Source organism: Cupressus sempervirens, chromosome 1, assembly GCF_028749045.1.
Source record: "Cupressus sempervirens isolate cs-2001-9-10 chromosome 1, ASM2874904v1, whole genome shotgun sequence".
Taxonomy (NCBI): Eukaryota; Viridiplantae; Streptophyta; class Pinopsida; order Cupressales; family Cupressaceae; genus Cupressus; species Cupressus sempervirens.
The window spans coordinates 677,650,885-677,663,267 of NC_143118.1; the positions used below are offsets into that span (position 1 = coordinate 677,650,885).

The 12,383-nt window shown below is 35.9% G+C and overlaps 1 pseudogene; it reads right to left on the reverse strand.

Moving 5' to 3' along the window:
* Window positions 1-8,218: 8,218 nt before the first annotated feature.
* On the reverse strand, window positions 8,219-9,704 carry LOC149579703 (cyclin-dependent kinase B1-1-like; annotated as a pseudogene).
* Window positions 9,705-12,383: the final 2,679 nt, after the last annotated feature.

Genomic DNA, 12,383 nt, shown 5'->3' on the forward strand with positions numbered 1-12,383 from the left:
AGAACAAGAAATACGGAAAAGAGAAAGGGAGGAATTAAATTCATACTATCTTAAAGATGGGAGAGACAAAGATATTAAATAAATGAAATAATTATGTAATTTAAAATATTTTCTAATTAAAATTATAACTAATTATTTAAAAAGGTAAAAATTAAATATATTATATGAAATATTTGATGTATTTTGTCAGGTAATTATATATTGTAATTAAATATAATTATAAGTCATATGTGGAATTAGTATTTTGATGATATCATATGACAAATTTTCTAATTTTGATAAAATATGAAAAAATATTATTTCTCATACTTAACATTTGTGATGGTAGAGGTTTTTTTTATAGTATAATATGTTACATTCCAGCCATAACCACCACCATGGCCTTTACAATTTAAATAAAAAAATAGTAAAGAGAGTAAAAATTTTCTTGTAAAATAAGTTCAAGTGTGATTTTAATTTATAGTTCAAAAATAAGAAGTAATAAATATAGTACTAAACTACATGAGAGAAAAGAGGCATCCAATGTTGTCTTATATAAGCATTTGAATTTAAATAAATAATTACATTGTACTATATGATAATGACCTTTTTATGATTTATCGTTAATTACTATTTTACAAAAGAACTTTCCTCCCTACCAAAATTAAGAGGGCCAATCACAATGTTAATAAGTGACAATATTATAAATTTCTAAATATATTATAATTAATAAACAATAGTTAAGAGCAATCATCTTCAAAAATATTTAAATCTTATTGGATGGAGGGCATGTGCATGGTATGAACTAATAAAGTATACACCTTGTATATGGATATAAAAATATGAATGAGAAACTTTCAATTTGGATTTTTAATACTTGAATAAATGAAAAAAAATTAAAAATTAAAAATTATTCTTATATTAGATTATGTTGGTAACCAGATTGTTCTTTTCAATCTAACTCTTAAATACCCAAAACTTGTGAACAATAACTAATTACAACAGTTGGGAAACCACACTAGATGATCGATTTCCCTCTAAAGTTGAACGTATGGCTCCCTTGAATTTATGATTTGCGAGGAATTTGTTTATTCCTAATTCTAAAATGGGGTTTGTTCTTGACCAGAGAATGGGAGAGGGAAACTAAGTTAGGCCTAGATAGGAACTAACTCAGGCTAAGATTTGGGTCTTAACACTAATCAAATTCATGAATTCATACATCTTACAAACCTAGAGAATTTGATGATGCAATAATGAATTTGATTTATGGATTAGATATTTAACAAAATTCTTTTAACTCTAACATGCAAGGAACTAACTTAAGCAATAATGCAGAAAAGAATCTCCTTTAACCTCTAATAATACTATTATTATCTTCAGTTTGCTATATTCAACAGGAGAACAAAGTTTTTTTCTCCTTAACTCAATTCAACCCAAAGAGATATTGTCAGCTATGATAACCAATGGAACAATAAATAATTGATGCAAAACACATTCACTTTGTCTCAACGACATGAAGTATTTCACACAAAAAATTATCCAAACTTTTATTAATCTTTCAATTGGGTACACATAGGATTCTGAGATGACCGTTACAAAATGGAACTAAACTGGTTCATCTCCTCAAAATTGAAAAATGGCAAGAAGCCAATTATCAGTTCCAATTTTACATCAAAATACAAAAGGGTGGGAGAAAGACCACTTCCCCTTCTTTGATGAGAACTCTATGACAACCCCACCAATAGTTAAGTTAGAGAACTCTTCTCACTCTAGCACACGAAAACAATTTACCACCATTTTCTTATCAATTGAAATCAACACAATGTCCTCCGACAAAACTATTTGCATAGTTTCCAGATTGTAATGATGAATACATTCATAAATGAGTTATGGGGCTTGGACTATAGCTAGAAAACTAGCAGCCTCGACTAAACCACATCCTCAAAGCTTCTCAATGATAGGGTAAATTTGTTCATATTTTACTCTCTTTTCAAAATTCTCCATATCATAGAAATGGATTGATGTGTCTATGAAGTTCTGTAATTGAGACTTGATTCTAGTCAAACCATCAAAACCTATGAACTTAGTAGCTATAGCTTATGAATGAGATTTTTAATCAAAAAAGTGAATAAGACAACAAATACAACAGTTGCTGGCTTTCAAAAGCTTATGCATATTGATAGAGTGAGAAATCAAGAAAACAAGGTAACTCCTTTAACTTCCTATGCATTTTCATATAAAGATTTTGATTCATCTGTTACACTTAAGAATTCGTGCCACACGAGAAAAATTTAAGGAAATACCCATTAGAGAGTAAATACAATGGCTTAATGAACATTTAAAAGTCTTTTCACTATTTCGTTGAGCATAACGGTAACTTTCTATAAACCCATTATTTACTTTCTTATTTTCCTTTATAAGTGTCAGAAAGTTGTTGTTTGGGTACTCCGATGATGAAAATTTGCCAAGTGAGGTTTTGGCTGTATCTTCCTTTTGTAATGGCTCGAGTCATTCTAATATTATTTAGACATACACTAAATCTAGGACGGGGGCTAAATCTACTTGTTGACTTGATTTTTCTTGTATAATAAAAAAATTGGTTGCATGTGTTAGAAACCTGCCAAGGAGTAGGCAATTTCTATTTTTTCGCCAACACTCCTTTCTTGATTGAATCTTCGTCAACTGCATCTTTGGCTGTCAAGGGTGCTTAGTTAAGGTGTACATATATTCTTTGCTTACACTTAATATCTTGTTTTTCACTTTTATCTCTTCTACTGAAAAACATCTTAATGGGTTAGAAACTTGTCGAGGAGAAGACAGTTTTAGGTTTTCTGCCAATGCTTAGTATTTGAACAATAACAAATCCAAATCATGTTTAGGAGTCTCATCTTAGACTCAAACATCAGTTGTCTTAAAAAATGTACCTTATTTGAATCTTTTTAATCTAAATACGCCTCCAAGTGAGCCTTCGCGAAAACTTTCCTTCATGGTTTGGAAACCCGCTGAGGAGAAGGTGATATGAAATTTTTCATTGATGCTTGTTTCTTCAACCATCAATATGCCATGAATCAAATAGTGAACATGCTTCATCTGTAATGGGTCAACTTTTATCTTTATTGAATTGGATAGTAACTTACTTGATAAATTACAAGATTAAAAAAACCACTTGCCTTGCTATGGAGAAAGAGAAGGCATATTGGAAAAATCTGATAGAGATCACCTACCCTTTAAGAATCTAGATCTAGGCTCAAACATTTTGAGAAAGAGATTGACCACATCTAAACCAAAGAACTCACTTTTTCTAATAGATTAGGGAAAAAAAAGTGAGGCAACAACTAGCTCTATCTGCTAGGACTTGGGCATTCCATGTCCAAGCAAGGAATCCAAACTCTCTAGTTTCACAAAAATGAAAAGTGACTACACAACAATACTAAAGCCATAAAAGTGAGGAAAAATAAACAAAGGAGAAAAAAAAATGGGAACTAAGCGTAACTATGATAGAATACAAGGGTTACCTTTTTCAATTTGAGATTTGATACAGCTTCAAGTCTTGACCATTGTAGGCTAGAGGCAATACTTCACCATCTTGGTATGTCAGTTTGAATGAATTATTTTTGAAAGCTTGATGAACAATGATAGGAGCATTAGATATAGCTTCTTTAATATCTTTAAAAGCCTATTTCCCAGAATCACTTCACTTGAAAGTTGGATTTCCTTTCATCATATCTAAGATGCATTTGGAGACTTCAGAAAGTCTATAACAAATCTCCTAAGGAAGCTTACTTAACCAAAGAATGATTTGGCTCTAGTCTTATTTACAGGCAGACTTCATCTTTATATAGCTTTGACTCATTCTTGATCAATCCTTATCCCTTTTTGATACACTATATGGCCAAGAAGTTTTCCTAACTTCTTAGGGTTCAAAGAGATCCCATGTTCTCTACATCTTTGTAAAACTTTCCTCAAATCTCTCATATGATTTTCCTCTTTTTTTAAAACACCATTAAGTCATCTCTATATGTGACAATAATCTTACCCTTCATGTCTTTGAAAGATAGTTCCTTACCTCGTTGGAAAGTATCACTAGCGTTGATAAGCTCAAAAGGCATCCCATGATATGTGAAAGTTCTCGATGGGGTGGTAAAAGTAGTTTTATGTTGATTTTTCTTTTCTACCTCAACCTTATTGTAGCCCAAGAAGCCGTCAAGCATAGACATCATCTCTGCACCTACCACCGTATGCAATAGATAGTCCATATCAGGGGTGCATAATTATCTTTAAGTGATTCTTGATTAAAATTTAAAAATATACACATATCCAAGTCTCATAGATATGTCTTTGTGTGCCTATCCCTAATACTCTTTGAACCCCCATTCCTCTCTCTCTCTCTCTCTCTCTCTCTCTCTCTCTCTCTCTCTCTCTCTCTCTCTCTCTCTCTCTCTCTCTCTCTCTCTCTCTCCCTCTCCCCCCCTCTCTCTACCCCTAGGTCAACTCTCCAAGTCAGCTCACCAAGTCACCCCCTCCCAGTCACCTCAATGAGTCCACTCTTTAAGTCGACTCACCCAACGATTTTACCACCTTGCCTCAGCAAGTTGGACCATTGTGTGTGCTTCCCAAGTTGCCCCACTGAGTTGCTTCTCTAAGCCCACTCAACATGTCACTCACTTGGTTAGCTCACCAAGTTGACTCTGAGTTTTCTCATCAAGTCACCCCACTAGAGCGCCTCATCAAGGTCAATCTTTAAATTTGCTCACCATGTTGGCTCACTGAGTTGCCTCGCCAAGTCAGCTTGCCAACATGGCCCCACCAAGTCCCCAAGTCAGCTCGCCAAGCTGAAAATTCAAGTGCGCTCACTAAGTCAACTCTTTAAGTTTTCTCACCAAGTTTTTCCCCTAGGTCAACTCTCTAGGTCAGCTTGCCAAGTCACTCCCACCCAATCACCTCAATGAGTCAACTCTTTTAGTTAGCTCACCAAGTTGGCTTACCCAATGGTTTTACCACCTTGCCCTAGCAAGTGGTCTCACTAAGTGTGCTTGCCATGTTGCCCCACTGAGTTGCTTCTCCAAGCCCACTCACCATGTTAGTTCACTTTGATAGCTCACCAAGTCTACTATTCAAGCATGCATGCTAGGTCGGCTCACCAAGCTAGCTCACCAAGTCACCCCACCAAGTCAAGTGTTCAAGTATGCTCACAAAGTTGACTCTTTAAGTTCACTCATTGAGTCACCCCACCAAAGTGCCTCATCAAGGTCAGTCTTTAAGTTCGCTCACCAAGTTAGCTCGCCAAGTCACCTTGCCAAGTTGCCTGACCAAGTTAGCTTGCCAAGTCAACTCACTTGGTCGATATACCAAGTCAAATTTTCAAGTACGCTTGCTAGGTTGGCTCACCAAGTCAGCTAACGAAGTCAACCCACCACGTCATGTCACCAAGTTGACTTTTCAAGAATGCTCATCAAGTTGACTCTTTGAGTTTTCTTGTCAAGTCGCCCCACCAAAGCACCTCATCAAGGTCAGTCTTTATGTATGCTCACCAAGTCACTTCACCATGTCAGCTCACCAAGCTGACTCCCCTAGTTTTCTTGCCAAGCTGACAATTCAAGTATGCTCACCAAGTCGACTCTTTATGTTCGCTCACCAAGTCTACCCCCTAGATCAACTCTCAAGGTCAGCTCACCAAGTCACCCCTACCTAGTCACCTCAACAAATCGACTCTTTAAGTCAGCTCACCTAGTGGTTTTACCACCTTGTCTTAGCAAGTTGGCTCATTATGTGTGCTTGCCAAGTTGCCCCATTGATTTTCTTCTATAAGCCCACTCACCATGTCAACTCACCAAGTCGACTGTTCAAGTAAGCTCACCAAGTCACCCCACCAAGTGATGTCACCAAATTGACTATTCAACTATGCTCGCCAAGTTGACTCTGAGTTCACTCATCAAGTCACCCCACCAAAGCGCCTCATCAAGGTCAGTCTTTAAATTTTCTCACCAAGTTTTCTCACCAAGTCGACTCGCCAAGTCACGTCACAAGGTCAGCTCGCCAACATGCCCCACCAAGTCCCCAAGTCAGCTCGCCAAGAACTCATTTCAAGTGCGCTCATCAGGTTGACTCTTTAAGTTCGCGCACCAAGTTTGTCCCCTAAGTAAACTCTCTAGGTCAGGTCGCCAAGTCACTCCCACCCTGTCACCTCAATGAGTTGACTCTTTAATTTAGCTCACCAAGTTAGCTCGCCTGGTGGTTTTACCACCTTGCCCCAGCAAGTGGGCTCGCTAATTGTGCTTGCCATATTGCCCCACTGAGTTGCTTCTCCAAGCTCACTCACCATGCCAGCTCAATTGTTCAGCTCACCAAATCTACTATTCAAGTAGCACACCAGGTTTGCTCACCAAGTCATGTCACCAAATCGATTGTTCAAGTACGCTCATAAAGTTGACTCTTTAAGTTTGCTCATCAAGTCACCCCACCAAAACGCCTCATTCAGGTTAGTCTTTAAGTTTGCTCACCAAGTCAGCTTGCCAAGTCACCTCACCAAGTCACCACTTTAAGCCCACTCCCTATGTTAGCTCGCCAGGCTAACTCCTAAAGTCAGCTTGCCAAGCTGATAATTGAAGTACGCTCACCAAGTCGACTCTTTAAGTTTTCTCACCAAGTCTGCCCCCTAGGCCAACTCTCTAGGTCAGCGATCCAAGTCAACTCGACCCAGTCACCTCAACAAGTTGGCTCATTAGGTCAATCCACGAAGTTGGCTCACTCAATCTTTTACCACCTTACTCCAGCAAGTGGGCTCACTAAGTGTGCTTGCCAAGTTGCTCACTTGGTCGGCTCACGAAGTCATCTCACTTGGTCAGCTCACCAAGTCCCCTCACCTAGTGGCCCTTGCTAAGTCAGCTCGCCCACTTGCCCCACCAACTTGCCACTTTAAGTTGACTCGCCATGTCAGCTCACCAGGAAGACTCCCCTAGTCAGCTCGCCAAGTCGACAATTCAAGTGCGCTTACCAAGTCTACTGTTCAAGTATGCTTGCTCACTAGGTTGGCTCGCCATGTCAGCTCATTGAGTCACCCCACCAAGTCATGTTGCCAAGTCGACTATTCAAGTATGCTCACCAAGTTGACTCTTTAAGTTTGCTCATCAAGTCACCCCACAAAAGTGCCTCATTCAGGTTAGTATTCACCAAGTTACCTCACAAAGTCAACTCACCATCTCGCCTCACCAAGTAGACTCGCTCACCAAGTTTTCCCCCTAAGTTGACTCCCCCATGTTGGCTCACCAAGTGGGCTCGCCAACTCACCCCACCATGTCGCCTCAACAAGCTAACTTTTTAAGTTCCTGAATAGTTGGTGTGGGCATGGATGATCTATTATTGACAATTTTAAGTGCAGTCTGGAAATGGTTCAAAAATGCAACTAGACCAAAACAACATGGATCAAGAATCAACAATTTCTACACGACTTTAGTATGCAATTTGTATTAGAATTATTAGTTTCTTAGGCACAAATTAACCTCTTTTTGGAGGTTAATTGGCTATTAGTTTTGATTTTTTACTTCATTCCATATGAAGAACTACGGCCTCATAAAACTTTTAAATAAAATGCTCTCACATGCATCAAACATCTCTAATCAAAACCAATGAGAAATATGTACACAATACCCAACATAGCTGATTCTAGATTCAGTTGTGTGAGAATCTTAATCCATCTTCAGCATGCTAGAAAACTTCATGAAATGAAAAACTCATACTATTAAATCTACAAACAATAGCTACATTTACAGTATGAGAATTATACATTGGATTTTCATAAAGAGAATGTGTTTTTAACATCCAAAATCACATTATAGTATTTAAAGTCTTAAAAAAGTTTGAAATAAATAGCTAAGAAAATTCATGACACTCTTGTATGTTTTGTCTCTACATATTCTCTCTACAAGATATTCAAAAGTTTGTCTACATCTTTTTCATGAAATGGGGTTTTGCAAAGAGAAAAAACCATATATGACAGCTGAATAAAATATTCAACAGAAAGGATTGAAATATTATTAGAGACAAATGCGCACACACTAGATATTCAACAGAAAAAATTAAATATTATTAAAAATGCTTCCCAAGTATGGGAAATTGAAATTCAGATAGGTATCCCATGTAGCTCACAGCCGAACTATGAAAATAGTATCATGTACCCCACATATCATGTATAGACCTAAATAGTTTTTTTATGAAAATTTGGCATTTTCATAAATTTGGCTTAAAAATAGAATTGAGATTTGTCAAGATCATCAAAATAAGGATGTTGCATTGCCTTTTTGGCTGAGATTCTCTTGGATGGTTCATAAATCAACATTTTCTACAAGAAGATACCAATTATTTTTCATTATTTTACTTGCACGTATACAAAGTTGATTGAAATGGAATGAAAATAGGACAAAAATAGGTGATATTGAAATAAAAATGGATCGAAATAAAATGAACAAAAATTAATAGAAGATGATTATAGACAATAAATCTACACCATTTGGTTCCAAGTCAGGAACAACAAGGCTTAAATCTTGTTTCTTCCATTGAGGATAGGTATGCCAATCTCTCAACTTAGTCACTCCTAGCCATATATCTTCATTCAAAGTTCCAAGATACCTAAATACAAAAAAGCCCTCTCAATGTGATTAAAATGGCCTTGCAATAGAAGCCATCATGAGCTATTTCTCAAACAATCACATTACTTGAAAATATGAAGAAGTTGCAGCTCTGAATCTCCCTGAAAGAAAGCATGCATTCTGGACATTTCAGCTGCAAAAAAATGAATTGAAATTCTCAGAAAATTTCAGTATAAGAATGAACACGAATCTAAAACAAATAGGGACCAAAGAAATTTACCAAATATACAACCAACAGACCACATGTCAATAGGTGTGGAATAGTGGGTGTCTCCCAAGAGCACTTTAGGTGCTCTATACTAGAGAGTTACAATCTACATTATGAATCATAATATAAAATTTAAGCTAACTCTATAAAGCTGACTATATAATTATAAACATTAGTTCATTCAATGTTATTAGTCACCAACAACATTAGTTAAATAAATTTAAAATTCATGTTCTAGGAAAAATAATTCTTCCTTATAAATTGAATATACTACAGGCATCATATCAAGTTGTTTATGTTTATAGGAGATCAATTTTTTACCTCATGTGTGTACTTCTTGATAGGAAAGGTGAATGCCCTTCCCAATCCAAGATCTGCAATTTTGACCAAACCCTTCTCCTTATCCACAAGCAAATTGTGAGGCTTTAAGTCCCTGAAAACCAAAATAGCCAATATCATTTATATGCAATAGTCTATAACCAAAATAACCAACAGTCTATAAAACCATTGCAAAAATAGTATAATACATCTTAGATACGTAGAGCAGTAGAACTGCACCTATGCATTACACCAGGACTATGGTAGAAAGCCACTCCCTTACATATCTGATACATGAAGCTCTGCAACACAATAATTAACATAATAAGCACAATAATCAAAACAAGTCACCTTGAAATGAGATATTAGAAAATAAGACATTTTTTAAAATTTTGATGCTATTCTTGCAAGAGGCCATTTTTCTAGTAAATATAGGCTATTCTTGCTAGCAAATTAATCTATTTCAGCCTAGCATGTGCTGGAACAAGACCGCTGCACACTAAAAAATGAGCATTATAAATAGGACAGCATACCTTCATCAACTTGTGAGGCATTTTTGTCTGGCTGCAGCATACCTTCATATACTACATACATATATACTACAGACACAATTGAATTATCTCTCCCATACACAGACATTAATAAACTTTCACAAAAATTTGAAAGTTATTAATACTGGGGTTATGTGCACATTGAGCGTCTCCCCATTGCACTATGCGGTTTCTAGAAAGCATTCATAGACATAGATACATTCTAACATCTTTTTGTTAATTTAAGCCTAAAAATATTCTATTCATTTTTTCACACAAAGCTGAAGGATTATTTAAACCTTAAACAAGAAGGAAGTTTTAATTACTTGTCAAGGAAGGTCAAATCAAAGATACTCCATTACCTTCAATATTAGCATTTCTTGAATGAACCTCAAGGTATGCTTCGACATGTCTCATCTTGAGATTTACTCATGTAACAAAGATACTGAAGGAAATAATAAAGTACATATAAAATATAATCTATTTCATCATCTCCAATCCTCTTGAGCCCTTTTTCATACTTGCAAGTAATAATAAAGTTTATCTTTGCAGTTACAGTATGAGAATTATACATTGGATTTTCATAAAGAGAATATGTTTTTAACATCCAAAATCACATTATAGCATTTAAAGTCTTAAAAAAGTTTGAAATAAATAGCTAAGAAAATTCATGACACTCTTGTATGTTTTGCAAATAAAATCTTGTGTTCTTATAATAGTATCTTGGACGATTTCAAACATGTGTGTAACCATATCAAAATCATGTTCATTGATCTACATTTGTTCCTCATCTCATTCATTTTCCCTATCAAGATCATCAAACCAATTTTGACGCTTGCGATTTTGTGGAAATGGTGGAAACATAGGCATTCTCCTAGAAATACTTGATCTTCTCCTTACATTCATGCACTCAATCAAGTCTCTTTGTCAATGAATAGTGTGACCAAACCCATCTTGTACAACATGAAATGGATTTGCACTTGGATGGTCTAATCCAAGTTGGGATAACACATGTCTACTCTCAAGCTTATTTGACAAGTCCTTTAAATTCTTATTAATGAAAGTAAGTGTTGCCAAATCAAACGCGGGAGTTGAAATTTCTTGTACCTTGTCCAACCCTTGAGTTATTTGTAACCTCATTTCTTTCAGTGTAGTTTCACCTCTATTTCCAGTAGTCTACAAAAATAATGCAAACATATTTTAGAAATTATATAACCAAATAATCAAAATTGGAACAGCAAAGATATGGTTATAAATTCACCTATATGGACATAGAAGAATCCTCCAAGAGTTGGCAATTTTCATTATTTACAATCTCTTCAAATGCATCGATTACCTACATTCATATTGCAACACATTTAAAAAAATTTAAAACACGTAGTTTGCAAATAATTGTATATCAATATAATAAAATACTCAATGGTTTGTAAGTACCAAATAATTAGAGAGATTGTTGGAGCATCCTTCTTCTATAGAACCAATTGTATTGGAAATATTATCAACGTCTACATCCAAGTTTTTAGATAGATGTTACCTTTGTCTCTCTCTCATCAAGTTAACCTTCTTCACATGCTTACACATGTATTGTTGTATCAAAAACTTGCAAGAGCACATAGATAGACTAGGTGAGGAGCCATACACTTCATATTAAAAATTGGGATTGCTTTCACTTGTCACCCATGCTATGTGATCATTAGTGTCATTGAATATAACATGATCATCCAGAATTTTCTAGCCCGAACCCAAGATGTATTTTCAATTTTTTCAATATCAAAGTTCCTATAGAAACCATTTTTTTTACTAACTTGCACATGTATATGAGAAATTTTAGTATGATAATAGAAACCAAATTTAAATAAAGCTTCTACAAACTAAACAAAATTCATAAACTTCAAGATAGACTAAGATGAACTCTCAATTGAGAATATGAGCCATTAATGGACTCTCTCAATGAGAAGCTCTCTTGTTGAATGGCTTTGTCTAAATAGATAGGATGTATGCTCAAGCTTATGCTTCAAAAAGGGCTTCAAATGGAGTTGGAATTTGGGTGTGAGTGTATGGTTTTGATGTAAAATGGCTTCTTAAAATGGTATTATGACTTTACTTCATGGATTGTGTTATTTTGCAAAGGGGAAGGATCCAATTTATAGGCAAAAGGCTTGAGGGATTGAGGGCTAAGATGCAAGGATGGGAAAAAGCTCATGGAGGGCTCAGATTGCATGAGAGGAGAGCACATGGATTGTGCTTCCTTACAACCAATCAGGGAGTGACACATGTCACAGGGTAAGAGGATGGAGGAAAGGGGAAGGATGAGTCAACAAAGGAGGCTCAAGGGATAACATCTTCATAAAGACCCTCATAATGGCTTGTAAGAACAATAAAAGGGCTTGGAAGAGTCATTTATGGCCTAGTGAGCTTCATAAAGTTTTATGGTTGAGATATTTTGAGGGAGATGAGAGCAATTTCGAATTGGGCTTGATTAGGAAGGTTTTAAGCTTGCTTAGGATTGTGCAAATGATTAGAGGATGGATTAGGATGGTTTAGGATTAGCTTAGGGATAGGCAAGTGGATGGCATTTAATGAGGGTGGGTGAAGGAGGAGATATTTGTTAATTTTGGCTTGGGTTAGTAAGTATTAACCCATTTTTAGGGAATGTGACAAGGTTAGGAGGGGATTAGGATTAGGTTTAAAGACATCTTCTAG